General features: G+C 43.0%; 1 long non-coding RNA gene across 1 annotated transcript; it reads right to left on the reverse strand.

The window, feature by feature from the left end:
• Positions 1 to 1,572: 1,572 nt before the first annotated feature.
• Positions 1,573 to 12,308, reverse strand: LOC122460044. The gene is made up of 3 exons (XR_006281090.1): positions 12,299 to 12,308; positions 10,692 to 10,697; positions 1,573 to 1,898 (listed from the first exon to the last, which is right to left on the reverse strand). It is a non-coding gene; the product is annotated as an uncharacterized LOC122460044 (long non-coding RNA).
• Positions 12,309 to 18,683: the final 6,375 nt, after the last annotated feature.

Genomic DNA, 18,683 nt, shown 5'->3' on the forward strand with positions numbered 1-18,683 from the left:
AATTAATTAAGAATTTCTCACAAAATGTTCCATAACTGTGAAAGAGAGAAGTCTTCTACCTGAAGGGTTACAACAGAAGGGCCACAAGGGCAGCCCTTAAGTAAATCATACTAAATAAATAATAGTACGATCTAATAGTAAGCAAGATACAACAGGGAAACACCAACAGATAAAAGTTAAAATTGCTGAATTTTTATTTTAATTTTTTTTTTATTCCATAGCAACTTCAGAAAGCATCAAAGCAAGCAAGGAAGAAAAGTAACCCACTTTTCAACTTCCCCTGAAATGTGGGCAAAAGCATGGTCAACACAGGGAACAAAGACTCCTATGTGATTATAGGTTCCGGTGCAGTTTGCTACAAAAAAGGAGTGCATGAACAGAAACACTTACAAACAGGAACTGGAGTTGAACTGGGTTGATTTTTTGAGCTCTGTGGGTTGTGTTGGCTAAGAAACACAGAAAGCAGTTTCTGCTAAGCCTTCATTATTGTCTGAGCATAGGGCAAAGTGTTACTGTTTTTGCTATCTAATACTCCTTGCTGGTCACGTCAGGAACTAATAAAATTGTAAATGATGGCAATATAAAACTGACCCTCTACCAACCAGTACCAGACATCCAGGGCCTTCCAGGTCAGCTTCCTCCTGGAGAATAAATCAGTAACATGGAGACTGGGTATATTCAACATATAACTTGTTTTATTTTTATATATATACACTGTCTGTGACCACCTCTGTTCCAGGATTTTTTATATATGTATATATAAAATCCTGGAACAGAGGTGGTCACAGACGGTATGTTTTTTCAGGAATCTCAGCTCAACCCCAATGCCTTGTTCCCATGGAGCATCTCTGCTTCAGAAATTGAATCTAAACCAGAGAGCAAACTGCCCTGCTACTCATCCAGTTCTCTCTACCCAGAACTTTGCAAAACCCCAAACTAGTACCACATAGACTCTCTTCCATAACAAATATTTTGCTTGCAAGCCAAGAAGAGTAACTCTAATTATAACAGCACCATAGGTGACATCTGCCATAACAATAGTTTAATCCGTCTTTGTACCTGTGTCGGGTCCTGCAGACCTAAAACTCACCAGAACAATGGAACACAAGGTTTCACTTTTAGAGGGAAGTCAGGGCTAAATGGCCACCAGATAACTCATTTGTTTTCATACTGTGACATTCCCCTCTGGTGTAGTCTGGACTGGTGATCTACTAGGCCACTCCAATCTTTGACTCTGGGAGCCAGCCTTACCCTGCTCTGCTGTGAGAACCCCCACTCCTGGGCTGTTCATGCACAGCCTCTGGCATGTAAGGTGCTACCAGCTACTTGCAAGCAAATGACACTAGCCAATATCTCCGGTCCCAGACACAACCTTAGGAACCTCTGTCTTGCAGTGTCCAGTTATGCCTGCTAGACGCTGCAAACTTATGAGTTCATCAATTTAACAAAGAAATTGATGTGTACCAGGCTTGTTATCCCAAGGGGAGCCTCTGACAACCAAACACACTGCTTCAGGTAGAATAAACGAACAAACTTATTAACTATAAAGATAGATTTTAAGTGATTATAAGTCAAAGCATAACAAGTCAGATTTGGACAAATGAAATAAAAGCAAAATGCATTCTAAGCTGAACTTAACATTTTCAGTGTCCTTAAAAACTTAGATGCTTCTCACCACAGGCTGGCTAGTTACTTTTCAGACAGGCTCTCCCCTTTAATCAGCATTTCAGTCACTTGGTGGTGTCTGTAGACGTAGGTGGGAGAGAGCGAGCATTGCAAAATGTCTCTCCCTTTTATCATGTCCTTTCTTTCCTCTTGTCTTTGCCCCCGCCCCCTTCAGAGTCAGGTGAACATGACCTCATCACAGTACCAAAATGACCAAAGGAAGGGGTGACACTCTCGAGGGGTCTAACAGATTCTTTTGCTGCTGCCTAAGAGAGCGTCCATTGTTCCTGTGAGGCTGGGCTGGGTTTGTCCCATCCATGCCCTGACGAGGTGTGAACTGCCTCTCTGTTCTTGGAGAGTTTTTGCATGGGCTTGCTTTAAGCCATGAGGATACATTTTCAGCCTCATTACTATATACATGAAATTATAACCTATAACCTTACTAACATTACTGTAACAATTACTGAAACATTACTGTAACAACCATGCTTTGTGCATCATAAGCCTTCCAAAGACATGCAACATGACAAACTTTGCATTGGATACCACACAATCGTTTTATAAAGATGAACATGGGGGTGTAGAGTGTTCCCATGAGGTACGGAGCATCACACATAAAATTCTCTGATATGTCCTGATCCGTATGTGATATAACGGTGTGTTTCAAGGGTAGCCGCATTAGCCCCTAGTCTTTCTCTATAATTACTTAATAGTCTTCAGAGTAGCACTCTGAAAGCAGCCATGTTAGTCTGTATTCGCAAAAGAGAAAAGGAGTACTTGTGTCACCTTAGAGACTAACAAATTTATTTGGGCATAAGCTTTCGTGAGCTACAGCTCACTTCATCGGATGCACAAGTACTCCTTTTCTTTTTTACTTAATAGTCATGCACTGCGGATGCAAGGTGAGCGAAAAATGACAGAACAATTTATTCTTAAGTGTACCCAAGCATTTCATCCTTTTCAGGCCCAAATGTGGAACAGATCATGTGATTAAAACACCCAAAATGAGGGACACAAGAATAGTAAGTGACAAAGCTTCAAATCCTCTGGGAACAGTTCTTCAGCCTGACTAAAATCAACTATAAACTTAATTTTATGAGTCTGAATCTCACTGTAAGTACTTCTTCATAACAGAAGTGAGCTAACTACCCCAAACTTTGCAGAGCAGAGGTAAACTTGAGACTGAATTGTAGTTGTGTGTGCCCTAGCTACCCTTCCACTAAGGAAGAGAAAGCCAAATGAGGGGAAAACTGAAGGATTAACCCAGAAAGGGTTTTCAATCATACCAAATGCATTCAATGACACCTAAAATAGAGACAGAGTAAGAACCACCATCTACAGGATACACATTTCAGAACACATTTGTTCTCCTATACTACCTGTGGTAAACCCAGGACAAACAGCTACAAAAGGGGGGTAGTAATTAGTCCCAGGGGATTAAATTGCCCCTCCCTATCCACTGAGGAGAGAGAACCACGGGGCAATAAGGTTCAGCTGGAAAAGGGATTGCTAGGGAACTAATTAGGTTCAGCTGACTCCAACTACTTGGACCTTTTAAACCCTCCCCTGGGTGGTAGGAGGGGGAGAGTGAGGGAGCAGGGAAGTTACCAGTAGGCTGTTTGCAGAAAGACACCAAACCTTCCCAGTAGGGAGGCTGCACTCATTCCCCAGAAGGGAAGGAAAACAAGCACAAGGGACTGACTGAGGAGAGGAGTAGCAGGACCCTGTGCTGCCTATAAGGATTCGCCTTGCCCCAAATCTGAGTCTCCAAGGCTAAAGAGGACTGAGCCTACTGAGGTGAACAAGGTATTTTACCACATACCCTACACAACAGAAAGAGAGAACTGAGCACTCACCTACATGTTGTAACAACCAGGCAAAGTACTAACAAACTTCAACAGGCCTTTATTCTTAAAGTGGAAACCTCTTTACAAAGCTGCTGCTGCACCCTCAGTAGTTCTCACTCAGCCTCCTCAACTCCCCCTCCCTCATTTCCTGTCCTTTCAGACTCCCAACAGTCAGTGCTCCCAGTTCTAATAATTACAAGCAGCATCTAAACACCACACTACATTAGGGGAATATTTCCCAGATGTTTTAAGTTTCCCCTGGAGGGCTCAGCAGAAGCCTGCAGTTCCTGCCTACTGCTAAGAGACACCATTTTGGAATCCATTAAGTAGGTGTGGAAGTGCAGCTGATTTATAGCCTTTCATAGAACCACATATTGGCACACATGCAAAACTGCAAACTCTTATCAAAATGAATAGGAAACTGCAAATGCTCATATTAGTTATTTCTTTTGCATTCTCATCTGGTCTCCTGTACTGTAAGGTCAGTCAGTGGTGTTGCTATCTCTTTGCCTTCAGCTGGCCAGAGTACACTGAGGAGACATATAATTTTAAATCATTAAAATATCAACCAACTACAGTGACCGTAAGTCTCCTCCTCTCCTGAGCTGCAGGCAAAAGGGAATTGTCAGATTCTTGGTCTGTTTGTACTAGAGGAAATGTGATCAACAGAATGAGAATGATCAGTTAAGTGGAGTCATCCTTGGCAGCTGGGGAGGAAAATAAAACATTGGCAGGGGAAGCCTCCAGATGTCTGTGTGAGGGGAAGGTCTCCACTGACAATAGTTCTGAGAAGTAAGGTTTTAGTGGTTGTCTTGCCACTTTGTGACCTGCTGTTCTGTTCCTGTCACTGCCCAAGATGGTGCCAGATTTGTCCCATTTCATTCAGTAATGGCAAAGATAAAAAAGGTTCTCCTTCCCACAGACTGTCACAAGGACTGAGGGATGGTGGGATTTTGGTTTGGTTTTTAAGAATGGTGTATTTCTGGTTTTGATTTGCCCATAATGAACTCTAAGTTAATAAGTGAAGCATGTTAAACTTCATGTTCTTTTCTTTAAAGAAACTTCCCTTTGAGTACTAGCTGGAGTTATGCACTGTAATTTGCACCTCTTATATGAGCACTTGGAAAAGTGGAAGGGGCTGACTAGTTAAAGGACACAGAATCAGAGGTCCAGTATAGAATATATCCTGTGCTGTAAGCCTCCCCAGCTAGAGGAGAGCTGGCATAAGGGCTCTGTACCAGCCCTGTATGTACCCGTGGGACATGAGGCAGATTGGGAATGTGTCAAGGGCATTGCCAGAATGCACTACACTTTTGCCGTTCTGCACCTCTCAGAACCTTAGAGGACCACGAGAAACAGTGCAGAAGTCAGAGTAACTTCCAAGCAGTTCTAACTTACACTGGACCTCTGCCCAGCACCAGAATATAGGGAGTATGGATGTGGTCCCATGCACAAAAATCAGAATAGAATCAGGCCTATATTACATGGTTCCAACATTACAGCTACAGTGTGACAATGAAAGACAGTTCTGAGTCTAACCTAAAATGCTACAGACTAAATATTCCTAGGAGGATGTGTTTGCCAGTTTCATATATGCTATGCACTCACTCTGGGAGTGTTCCTCAACCAGGATTTGAATACTGCTTCATGGGCACAGAGTTGGTACTAGGCATAAACAGATTAAGCCATTGAGTAGGGCCCCAAAAAGCTCAAGGGGGCCCCTATTTACTTTTTATTATGTGCTGGAGAGGGGATATTCCTGCTTAGGGCCCCAAATGGGCTAGCACCACCACTCATGATGACTTCAGGCTGTCAGAGACCTCTGGGCAGCTGTACAACACAGAATGCAATAGGGACAATTAGATTGTAAACTCTTTAGGCAGAGGATATTATTTATTGTTTGTATATGCCATGTTAATTTATGATGCTGTATCAGTGATTTTAAAAATAAAAGAAAGAAACAATAGTAATAACAATGACAATATCTTTTGTGTATTATACAAGGATACGCAGCTTCTCTTCTTTATTGGTAAAGGCTTATAATATGCAGTGTTGCCAATTTGTGATTATATCAAAAGTCTTGCAATATTTGATGCCTTTCTTAAATCCCCAGCTCCTGGAGTCATGTGATTACTCGAGAATCTCAGCTTTCATTTGGAAAAAAAATCACCCAAAAGTCCTCATGGTTACAGAGAAAAGCTTGAAAAGATGAGCCCTAAGGGCTCAAAAAAAAAACAACCCAGAAGGCAAATAAAGATACCACAATTTTTTAAAAAATCATAATTTTAAGCCAATCTCATGGTTTTGGGTGGGGGGCTTCACTCATGATTTTTGACTTTACAGATTAGGCAATATTGAAACTGATGGTAGCTCAAAATAATACAATTATGTGAAGAATTAGTTCATTTGACTGCATGTGTGAATGCTATTTTTTATTGGCTATTATTACCAGCACTGTGTGGAAATAAAATCTTTCTTACTTTTTGAAACAACATAACCTGTATTCAACCCCACTTTTGTTCAGCTTCATTTTCAATATTGCTGCTGAGAGTCATGCACAGTAATGCACAGATAACAGTGAAAAACAATAGTGAACTTAGAAATTCTAGGTTTCAGAGTAGCAGCCGTGTTAGTCTGTATTCGCAAAAAGAAAAGGAGTACTTGTGGCACCTTAGAGACTAACAAATTTATTAGAGCATAAGCTTTCGTGAGCTACAGCTCACTTCATCGGATGCATCCGATGAAGTGAGCTGTAGCTCACGAAAGCTTATGCTCTAATAAATTTGTTAGTCTCTAAGGTGCCACAAGTACTCCTTTTCTTTTTTAGAAATTCTAGACCCTGAGTAATTTGAATACTGTTATATTTTTACTTCTGCAAACCTCCTATTTTTGGTCTTCTTTCATCCCGCACATTTTCCTGGCAATGTTGATGTCAAAGGACATAGTCTGAATTCAAAATATGGAATACTGCACTCATCCCTAATAATCATCAAGCATTTAATATGGAATCACTTCAGAAATCTTCATGTCTGACAACCCATATTCTTTTTTCTGTGGAATGTGACTGTTTCCCAGAGGGAGGTGTGTGCATGTGCCTATAAAATCAATACACTGAACATGAACTTTTGTACTGTTGCCAGTAGTGGTTATGGTTCCAGAGGATTTTTAGTTTTACAAATTCAGAAGTTTAAAGGAAATTTTCAAAGTATGTCTTTGTCCAAAAAGCAAAGACCTGCCCTATTAATATTATTTACAGCATGTAAGCATAATTCTGATAACCCATTTTCTTAATGAATTACAACCAGCTATAAAATACTAAAATCTGCTGCTAGCTCAGTGATGCAAACAAAACAACAGTAGCAGTAAAGAACAACTTGTTCATTTTTAAAAAATGATATTTTGGGGAGCAGGACACATTCTGATCTTAGGTAAATCTGGAGTAACTCCATTGTGATCACATACAAGTATAATCAGCTTTCAGGCATTGGTGATAAAGTCACAAAATCAAACAATAAAGGCCTTGCTCTCAAAGTAATTTTATACTGAAGCAACCATCACGAGAGATTTTGCTTTGAATGTTCTGATACCTTGCAGCACCTTAAATAAAGGCTTGCAGAAAAACCTCAGAGGGGTTTAAAACACCATAAAATTCACTTTTCCCAATTGACATAATTAAGGTGGTGACAGTATCAGGACACTTTGATTTGCATAAAATACTAATTAATTTTAAGATTAAGGCTTTAAATAAGTAGAAATTAATGATAGTTAAAAATTAATAAAATCCAACATGGCAGATCAAAATGACGGAGATGGGGATGATATATTTCATAAGTGCTGAGTTTCTAATCTGCTGGGGGGTATTCCTCCTGGCTCCGCCCAGGCCTGGCCCCCGCTCCAACCGTTCCCCCAATGCCCCACCCCTGCTCCACCCTCACCCCTTCCCTGCCAGTTCACCCCTCCCCCGAGCATACTGTGCCTTTGCTCCTCCCTTCCTCCCCCCACAGCACCTCCTGACACCGCAAAAGAGCTCAGCACCCACCATTTTTTTCAGAGAGTCAGCACCTATGACATAGTTTAAATTTAGAGCATGGAAACTTCTAGAATCCAAGATGGAGCCAGAAGGAGGAGCTTAGCTAGCTAAAAATAGATATGATGTCAGGGGAGGAGCTAGAAAAGCTGGAAGCTGATTTGGCTGAGAGGAGCTGATCCTGAGAGAGCAACTGGTATATAAGGCCAACAGCCAGCAGGCTTAAGTGTGGGGCTTTGGGGGGCTTGTAAAGACCAGAAGCAGCCAGAACAGCAGCGGCTGAGACAACTGCAGCAGCATCTTAAGAAGATTCTGGAAAAGCAGCAGCAGCAGCACCAGCACCAGAACGCTGAGATTGCCTTGGCAATGGCCTTCAGAGCAGCGACCTGTCTACAATAACAACCAGCAACAACTACCTGAAGAAACAGCTCCCTGGAAGCAGCAGCACCTGAAGAAGCAGCTAGGAGCTTCCAAAAGCCTCCCCATCCTAAACCTCCGAGGCAGACAGCCTAAGGTAAACGGCAGCTGCAGCTGTAACCACCCACTGTGGCAGCAACTTCCCGGAGATCGAGGAGACAACACCAATCACCATCTCCGGTGTCGGCCTATCCATCAGAGGAGAAGGACCTTTAGACGAATCAGAGGGATTTTGGTGTGAGTGTAAGTCGGATTTTATTATTCCCTGTTAAGGTATGCCTGGGTGTGGCCGTCACTAAAGCCGGATGCCTGCTTTTGAGTGAGATCTACCTCACCCCATTCTGTGACTGGTTGACCCCCGCTCAAAGAATGGTGTAACATCATTTAAATGTAATTACCTTGTAATTATTGTATCCTCTAGATGTGATACAGGAATATTCCATATAACCTGTGTCTTTTATTTTGCTGCACCGCTTTATTATATAATTCTTAAATGTCATTCTGTTGTGTTTCATTAAATCCTATGTATCTTTTCTCGCTTTATTAAACTCTCTGTATTATTATCGATTTCTGGTAAATAAATAATTTGCTTGTTTTTGAAGAATTTCTCCATGTGGGTGTCAATCCTTGATCGTAAGGCTGTATCTGTGTTCTGTCAGGGGTTAGCAAGACTAGCTTGCTCTGGGAGCCCTCTGCAGGTGGGAGACAAGCCCCCTGTTAACTTCTTTAGGGCAGGCCACAACCTTGTTACCCTTTTATTAAATTAAAAGCACTATTGTAGGCTAGCATAATTGGCGGACTAATTGCTATTTGATAGAGCTTGATGCAAATTTGTAGGTGACATAATCAGCATCTAAACATTAGGGTAACTCCACTGCACTACAGTTCAGTGAATTTACTCCTGCTTATAGCAGAATCAAGCCAAGTGTGTCTACTTCAGATGCAAAGCAATCCACGCCACACTCTGGTTTTCACATCCACTGAAGTGATTTATATTCAACCACTTTTCACAGACACGTCACTAGAATTTTTGTGAAAATTTTCAAAAAACAGCTTTTTCCAGAGAAATCTGGAAGGGAGGAAAAAAGGATCCTGTGCTGAAGAAACAAAGAACAGTTTGATAAACTATGACTCTGCAGCCAGAGGGCCTGATTCACTTTTCACCAAACTGGTGTAACTCTACTGACAGGGAGTTACTTCTGAATTACTCTGGTATAAGTGAGAGAAGAATCAGACTATATTTAATATGCTATTTTGTGCAAAAAATAAAACCTTTTAATTGTTTTCTTTGGGATCTGTTCAAAGGGTTATGCAAGTGCAAAAAATCAAAGCTCTGTTTTAATTTTCAGCTGAATCATGTAGTTTTTCTGACATCTAGTGGCATATAATAGGGTTACTTGTGGCACCTTAGAGGCTAACAAATTTATCTGAGAATAAGCTTTCGTGAGCTATAGCTCACTTCATCAAATGAAGTGAGCTGTAGCTCACAAAAGCTTATGCTCAAATAAATTTGTTAGCCTCTAAGGTGCCACAAGTACTCCTTTTCTTTTTGCGGATACAGACTAACACGGCTGCTACTCTGAAATATATAATTGGGTTGTTTCTTCTAACAATTAGCTGATGTTTAAAATCAAGTCATGCCCCCCTTGGATTTTCCTGCAGAATGGGGCCTTGAAAGAGGAAGATTCTATGAAGTGGAGGTTCCAGTTTCTTTCATGAAGAGTCCCTACCTCCACAGATGATTCAAGAAGTCCAGTCTCAAAACCAGGGGATCCAAGGGATCCACAGTAAACTAGGGCCATCTACATGAGTAGCCTGTGTCTCCACACAAATTCCTTCCCCTACCCCATTGGAAATCCTGGGTATATGCAGTATATTACCATGAGGTCTTGCATAGGTAGTGTGGAAATAACTGCCTAGAAAGAACTCTCAACTTTAACATTTTATTTCTGGTATTACACATGCATTCCATGGTTTGGACTTTGGATATTTCTTATTAAACCAAAAGTTGGGAAGGGGTGGGGGAAGTCCTTAGGTAACATAATTAAAAATACCTCATAGAATACAGGTTTCACACAAACTTCCTCGTGGCTGGACTTTACAAAAACTAGACAAGCCATTTACAACACACACTTTGCTTCTCTACAAAAGAAAAAGGACACTAAGCTATCTAAACTACTACATGCCACAAGGGGCCACAACAGTGGTTCCCATAACTCACCCAGCAATATTGTTAATCTATCCAACTATACTCTTAGAAGCAGAAGATATACTATACCCAAACTATACCCAGCAGAAGAATCTGTCCTATCTCGGGGCCTCTCCTTTTGCCCCTCCACCCCCACGAACATGATACAGTTCTGTGGTGACCTAGAATCCTATTTTCGACGTCTCCGACTCAAGGAATATTTCCAGCACACCTCTGACCAACATATTAACCCACAGAGACCTTCCTACCAACACTACAAAAAGAAGGATTCTGGGTGGACTCCTCCTGAAGGTCGAAACAGCAGCCTGGACTTCTACATAGAGTGCTTCCTCCGACGTGCACGAGCTGAAATTGGGGAAAAGCAGCCTCGCTTGCCCCATAACCTCAGCCATGCAGAACACAATGCCATCCACAGCCTCAGAAACAACTCTGACATCATAATCAAAAAGGCTGACAAAGGAGGTGCTGTCGTCATTATGAATAGGTCGGAGTATGAACAAGAGGCTACCAGGCAGCTCTCCAACACCACTTTCTACAAGCCATTACCCTCTGATCCCACTGAGAGTTACCAAAAGAAACTACAGCATTTGCTCAAGAAACTCCCTGAAAAAGCACAAGCACAAATCCACACAGACACACCCCTAGAACCCCGACCTGGGGTATTCTATCTGCTACCTAAGATCCATAAACCTGGAAATCCTGGACGCCCCATCATCTCAGGCATTGGCACCCTGACAGCAGGATTGTCTGGCTATGTAGACTCCCTCCTCAGGCCCTACGTTACCAGCACTCCCAGCTATCTTCGAGACACCACTGACTTCCTGAGGAAACTACAGTCCATTGGTGATCTTCCTAAAAACACCATCCTAGCCACCATGGATGTAGAAGCCCTCTACACCAACATTCCACACAAAGATGGACTACAAGCTGTCAGGAACAGTATCCCCGATAATGTCACAGCTAACCTGGTGGCTGAACTTTGTGACTTTGTCCTCACCCATAACTATTTCACATTTGGGGACAATGTATACCTTCAAGTCAGCGGCACTGCGATGGGTACCCACATGGCCCCACAGTATGCCAACATTTTTATGGCTGACTTAGAACAACGCTTCCTCAGCTCTCGTCTCCTAATGCCCCTACTCTACTTGCGCTACATTGATGACATCTTCATCATCTGGACCCCTGGAAAAGAAGCTCTTGAGGAATTCCACCAGGATTTCAACAATTTCCATCCCACCATCAACCTCAGCCTGGACCAGTCCACAAAAGAGATCCACTTCCTGGACACTATGGTGCTAATATGCAATGGTCACATAAACACCACTCTATACCAGAAACCTACTGACAGCTATTCCTACCTACATGCCTCCAGCTTTCATCCAGACCACACCACACGATCCATTGTCTACAGCCAAGCTCTACGATGCAACCGTGTTTGCTCCAAACCCTCAGACAGAGACAAACACCTACAAGATCTCTATCAAGCATTCTTACAACTACAATACCCACCTGCTGAAGTGAAGAAACAGACTGACAGAGCCAGAAGAGTACCCAGAAGTCACCTACTACAGGACAGGCCCAACAAAGAAAATAACAGAACGCCACTAGCCATCACCTTCAGCCCCCAACTAAAACCTCTCCAACGCATCATCAAGGATCTACAACCTATCCTGAAGGATGACCCATCACTCTCACAGATCTTGGGAGACAGGCCAGTCCTTGCTTACAGACAGCCCCCCCAATCTGAAGCAAATACTCACCAGCAATAACACACCACACAACAGAACTACTAACCCAGGAACCTGTCCTTGCAACAAAGCCCGTTGCCAACTCTGTCCACATATCTATTCAGGGGACACCATCATAGGGCCTAATGACATCAGCCACACTATCAGAGGCTCGTTCACCTGCACATCTACCAATGTGATATATGCCATCATGTGCCAGCAATGCCCCTCTGCCATGTACATTGGTCAAACTGGACAGTCTCTACGTAAAAGAATGAATGGACACAAATCAGACATCAAGAATTATAACATTCAAAAACCAGTTGGAGAACACTTCAATCTCTCTGGTCACTCGATTACAGACCTGAGGGTAGCTATCCTTCAACAAAAAAGCTTCAAAAACAGACTCCAACGAGAGACTGCTGAATTGGAATTAATTTGCAAACTGGATACAATTAACTTAGGCTTGAATAGAGACTGGGAATGGATGAGTCATTACACAAAGTAAAACTATTTCCCCATGTTATTTCTCCCCCCCACCCCACCCCACCCCCCACTTTTCCTCAGATATTCTTGTTAACTGCTGGAAATAGCCTACCTTGCTTGTCACCATGAAAGGTTTTCCTCCTTCCCCCCCCCCCCCGCTGCTGGTGATGGCTTATCTTAAGTGATCACTCTCCTTACAGTGTGTAATGATAAACCCATTATTTCATGTTCTCTGTGTGTGTATATCAATCTCCCCTCTGTTTTTTCCACCAAATGCAGCCGATGAAGTGAGCTGTAGCTCATGAAAGCTTATGCTCTAATAAATTTGTTAGTCTCTAAGGTGCCACAAGTACTCCTTTTCTTTTTTCATAGAATACAACACAGTTTATCATGTTGGGAAACCTTTACTAGACTCCACAGACACCACAGAGATTGAGTCAGCATGGAAATGTGATTACCTAGCTCCTTCTCCCATGCTGAAGGTAGTTAAGACTACTTATTCATGAAGCACTGAATAATATGATTCCATTATCCAGATTCAGTGCTCCAAGTTCTTTAACTTCCCTCAAGCACAGAACCATCATCCTTAAAATATAATTACTAGCAGCCCCGTATCTATCTATGGTATGGACCCAGAAGCAAATGGGGATCCAGTGAAGGGTGCAAAGCACTGATGTGATTGCTTTTGACAGCTAGTCCCATGCAAAAGATGGCCTACTGCATATTGTACAAACAAGGTTTTGATTGGATATGTCCAAGAGCCCTAGGCATAGGAAGTTACAGTACTCTGCTCACAAAATGAGAAACATGTAGATTATCAATACTAGGTCTTCATCTAAGAGGAATGGACATTGCCTTGAAAGGCCAGAAATGGAAGAGGTAGTCTGGTACTATGAGTACCTGGTGTTAGAGGGCTTTCCCTCCACCCTCCCACTTCCCTGGTTCTTGTCATGCAGAAAGCAAGCAGCAAAAGACCAGAAGTAGGAAGTGCAGACAATGCAATGTTTATTGGGGTTAATTTCCAGCAAGCATGATTCCAGTTTCCCACCTACTTCCTGTTTGACCCCAGTTTATATAGTAATATTCTCAGCTATACCATAGCCAATCATTTTACTGAAATCTGTCTAACCAATCCTAACATATTGTAACATAATTCTCTAACCAATTATATCCCATTACCCTAATTAACTTATACCTTGCAAAATTAATTATACAGCAGACAGAAACAATTAGAAAAGCAGAGAGATTAACAATAGAAAAGTGGGGGCCATAAAGACAAAACAATACAGAAAGGAGGATTTCACAACCACAACCACTGATAAGTGATTTCTTGCCAGACAGGATGCTATCAAACTAAGGGTAGGTCTACACTACGTGCCGGATTGGCGGGTAGCGATCTATATATCGGGGGTCAATTTATCGCATCTAGTCTAGACGCAATAAATCAATCCCCGAGTGCTCTCCCATCGACTCCGGAACTTCAGCTCCACGAGAGGCGCAAGCGGAGTCGATGGGGGAGTGGCGGCAGTTGACTCACCGCCATGAACACGCTGCAGTAAGTCAATCTAGGTACATCGACTTCAGCTATGCTATTCTTGTAGTTGAAGTTGCATACCTGACATCAACTCCCCTCCCCCATAGTGTAGACCTATATTATGTTTTCTTTAACCATCTTAAGATCTGTTTCTTTATCTGATGGCGATAGGCACTATCAGGACAGGATTGTCCTAACAGCTTATTTCAATGCGACTGGTTTGGAATGTGAGGATGTGACAGTATGCTTCCCAGTTTGGCTGCCTATCCTAGTGAGAGATGCCCATACACGGGCAGATTTGTGATTTTGATTCTTTGTTTTATACTATAACTATAACTAGCTAAGTGATAAAAATACACCCAAGATCTTAAAGTATAGGCCTTTACAGGCAGGCCTACATATCTACATTCTAACACTCCACCCCTTTCTTTTTCTTTTGGGACCCTCCTACCCAGGTATCCCTGGAAAAACATAGGACATATGGTGACACATTTCCTGATAGGACCAGGCATCAAGGTGGAATATGTCAATGCTCCATCTGTCCCACTGCTCCTTGTGTAGTACAATGCCCTGCACCTCTCTCATACAGACATTCTACACCTGTTCCAATTAGTGCTCCTGACTTCCCATAATAGTGGGCCTGAGAAGGTTGGGTCCAGGTTGTCTAGTACACTGGGGGGGATGGCTTACTATATTACTTATAGGTTGTAATTAGTGGCCATTCTTTAGAGGGTTGTGCCCCTCTTGACTGTTTCCATATGCAACATACCACAAGTATACTTAACAATACCCCAGCTGCCATGATAATCCACAGCAATACTAAGAGGAATGGACATTGCCTTGACAGGCCAGAATGGAAGGTGTAACCTGCTACTATATGTACCTGGCAATCAAGGAGCAGAGATGAATCTAGAAAAACCCTAATTCCATTCAGTAAAAATAATGCCAGCAGTGTGGCTCAGTCACTCAAGCACTGGACTGGGACTCAGGAGATCTGTGTTCCATTTCTAGTTCAGCCCTAGTCTGCTGGGTGACCTTGGGCAAGTCACGTCCCTTCACTGTCCCTCATTTTCCCAATCTGTAAAATGGGAATAACTACTGACCTTTGTCAATGCTTTGAGAGCTGCGTATGGAAAGGTCTATAAAAGAGTTCTTTTATACAAACATACAATGCCACACTGACTCCTTCCATTAAAAAACAAATATGTGGAAGATGAAAATCCAAGACAGAAGCATTGTGAGTTTGAATTTCCAGATTCCCAATACAAGCTCCGTTTGGAATGGAGCTAGCTATCACTTGGATGGGACAGGGGGATGGCTTTGCATTCAGAGGGTATGGTGTCCTGACCCACCCCAGTGATGTCCTGAGATATATATTTATCGTGTGTCTGTCTCTTTGTGCCTTGTACTCTCACACCTTTCAGCAGCACAGATGTCAGTGTCTGTCTCTTGAACTCCATTCCCCCATTTCTGTAATTTTTGATCCAATTTCACACAGTTAAATCCATCCCCTTGGTAGCACAAAATGGAGAGCATTTGTCCCATGGTAACAGTTCTTTGCAAGGTTTATGAGTTAAACCTTTTCAGATTAACGTCTATTAGGAGCTGCTTAAAAATTACTTGGGAGAATTATCATGTTAGCCATCAATTACCATTAAGCATTAAATCTGTCGAGACAGATATAGAGCCAAATGCCGTTGCCTTACACACAAGTCATCCCATGGGAGTCAATAGAACCGTTCATGTATGATAGCCCAAAAAGATTGACACAGGAGTGGGCTCATTTCTTCGAGCATCTTAGCCTCTTTAAAATATACTTGTATTAAAAAACAGAGGAAGGTTAAAGAGGTCAGTTTTGTAAACAGAAAATACAAGTAGTAATTTATTTTTGTGTTTTATTTGGGCAAATTAAGACATGCCAGCCTCATACTCACTAATTACATTTATTTATTAAACGAATGGTCTGAGTTTTTTGTTGGGTTTTTTTGCAGTTACATTTTCATCCTGAAAAACCTTTTGTGTACAGGGTATCGTAGGGGCAGTGTGATCGAATCCCAACGGTATTTATAGAGTCTTTATGGAGTAGTATTACTGGTACTGGCCTGAAACAGGACAGAGTACTAAAAATAACTCCTTTTTAAAGAGATGATGAGGATGATTTAAGGCTCCATGTTGGCACACATAAAGCACAGGAAAGTGCCAATCAGAATCCTAAACCATAACAAAATGTGCAGAGGGACTTACAAAGTTTAAGTCGTCAGCTTTGTGAACATTAAATATTGACCATTTATTCACTACATACTATGTACTATGTATCTGACTGGAAGTCTCCATCCAGACCCAAAGAGACCTATTACACTGACAAAGGTATATTGTATACCCCAGATAATTGTCTGCAGTATTGTTTCAACACAGAGCGTATAGCCAGTAAAGTAGTTATATATGAAAGAATTTGGGGTGTTTTCCCCCAAAAAATACAGGGCCTGATTCTGGTCTGCCTTATATCAGGGTAAACAGGAGTAATTCCATTGAAGTTACTGGTGAGATTGAAATCAGAATGAGCACCACCATACCCATCTTTGAAGGAGGGAACATAGTAGTTTCCATATCAGATCAGGCAAGGGATCCAAATAATTCAGTATCCTGAAGAGGTGAAAGTAAGCCGGTATGGGCTAGTAAGAAAGTGTACGGGCCAGTACATAACCAACTTTAAAGTGCTGCCATGGCAGGGCTTTAAGCAACATACTGGCAAGGCTGCTGACGGGGGAGGCAAAAGGGGCAGTTGCCCCGCAGCCCAGCTATTTAAAAGGGCCCATGGCTCCCGGCAGTGGCTGGAGCCCCGAGCCCTTTAAAACACTGCCGAAGCCCCGGATGTCACAAGTCAAGCAGCTCTGAAAGGCTGGCTGGAGGAGTCTGGCCCCAGCCCTGCCCCTTACACCCGAGGCCCCGCCCCTTCTGGGGGCCCAGAGCCACTCTGCATACTGGTAAGTCCTTTAAGTTACTTTCACCCATGGTATCCTGTCTCTGAAAGTGGGCAGTACCAAATTGTTCAGAGGAAGAGGCTAAAACCACACAACAGATAATTATGAGCTCATCTGCCTCTAGGGAAGTTTTTTTTCTAACCCTCATAAGTTAGTGGTTGGTTTGTGCCCCGAGGTTGTGATTTAAGTGCAACATCATCAAATGGAATACATTTCCCAAAGGAAAAATGCTAACAATTTTTCCCTACTGTAGCAGTGTGGTCATTTGGAAGTAGCACTAATGTTATGTCTGACCAAGGAATTTGCAGCAGCACCAGCTAATGAGTAGCAAATTCTAGCAAAGATAAAGGGGGCATGGCAAAAGAAAGGGATGGAGAGGGACATAAGTACAATTAAAAGAACAATGTATTCCAGACAGGGACGCAGGAGCATTCCCAAAAGTGGGGGGACCAGGAGTCCCCTGCCCCCCCCCGAGGCCCTGCCCCCAGACAAGCTGGAAGCTGGAGCAGGGCCGGGGAGCCCACCCCCCCACCTGCATCCCCCCACCCAGGGAAAGCGGATGTTCCACAGGTCCCCACAGTTCTTACCATGGCCAGGCTGCAGCTCTAAGGCCCACCCCCGCCCCCAGCTAGAACCAAATCAGGGAGAGCCACGCAGGCAAGCTGTGGGGAGCCAACGTGGAGTCACAGACCCTCCACCTGCCCTGGGCCAGGTGGGGAGCCTGAGGGTGCTCTTCTCAGCCCCCCTTTATCCTGGGCAGGTAGAGGGTCCAACTCCATGTGGCTCCCACAACTGCCCAAGCTCCCTGGCCGGGCTCTACGTGGCCTGACCAGGGTGTGGGGCCTCGAAGGAAAGAGGAGGGGAAGGAGCTGGGTCCACCCCAGCAAAAAGTGGATGGGCCATGCCCATCCACTTTCAAGAAGTGGTAGGGCCCTGCCCCCTGACCTTCCAGTTCCAGCATCACTGATTCCAGATGCAGTTTCAGGATATAAGGCCCTGGTCCTGCTTAGTGCTAAGCACTCTAAGCTCCAATTTACTTCAATGGGAGCTGAGTGTACTCAGCAGCTTGCAGGATCCAGCCCTAAATCATTAACATCTTCGCCAGCTAGCTGCAGTTGAAATAAAGCAAAAGACCACCTCAGTGCTGAGAATTTCAATGCCAAGAAATATTCCTTCCAATAGCTTTGGAACTTTGCAGTGACAAGTATTTTAACTTGTTTACAGTGTTGTAGTACTCATGTTGGTCTCAGGATATTAGAGAGACAAGGTGGGTGAGGTAATATCTTCTAATTTACCAACTTCTGTTGATGAGAGAGACAAGCTTTTGAGCTACCCAGAGCTCTTCTTCGTTTGGTAAAGGTACTTAGAGTGTCACAGCTAAATACAAGCTAGAGCAGATAACTCCTTATGCAAAACAAATATGTTGCAAGGGACCATTCAAGGTGAAGTGGGCAGTTAACATCTCTGCAATTATAGGACAAAGGAGGATTAGTGGACTATAGCTTGTTGTAATGAGCCATAAATCCAGTGTCTTTACTGAGAACATGATTTTTACTGCCTAACAAAGTTATGAATGTAAGCTCCGGGGCTCATCCTTTGAATGTGTTGTGCAGGTTTCCTTTGAGGATGAGGACTGAGAGGGCAGATCTGGAGTGACTGCGTTGTGAAAATTGTTCACCCACCAGTGTTTTTGTCTTGTATTGTTTTTTCTCTGCGAGTTCATTAGTAAGTGCATTGATTGTGTGCTTTCAGCCACAGAGTTGTTATTGGGGCATCTCGTGCAGTGA

The sequence above is a fragment of the Dermochelys coriacea genome, chromosome 4 (genome assembly GCF_009764565.3).
Source record: "Dermochelys coriacea isolate rDerCor1 chromosome 4, rDerCor1.pri.v4, whole genome shotgun sequence".
Taxonomy (NCBI): domain Eukaryota; kingdom Metazoa; phylum Chordata; order Testudines; family Dermochelyidae; genus Dermochelys; species Dermochelys coriacea.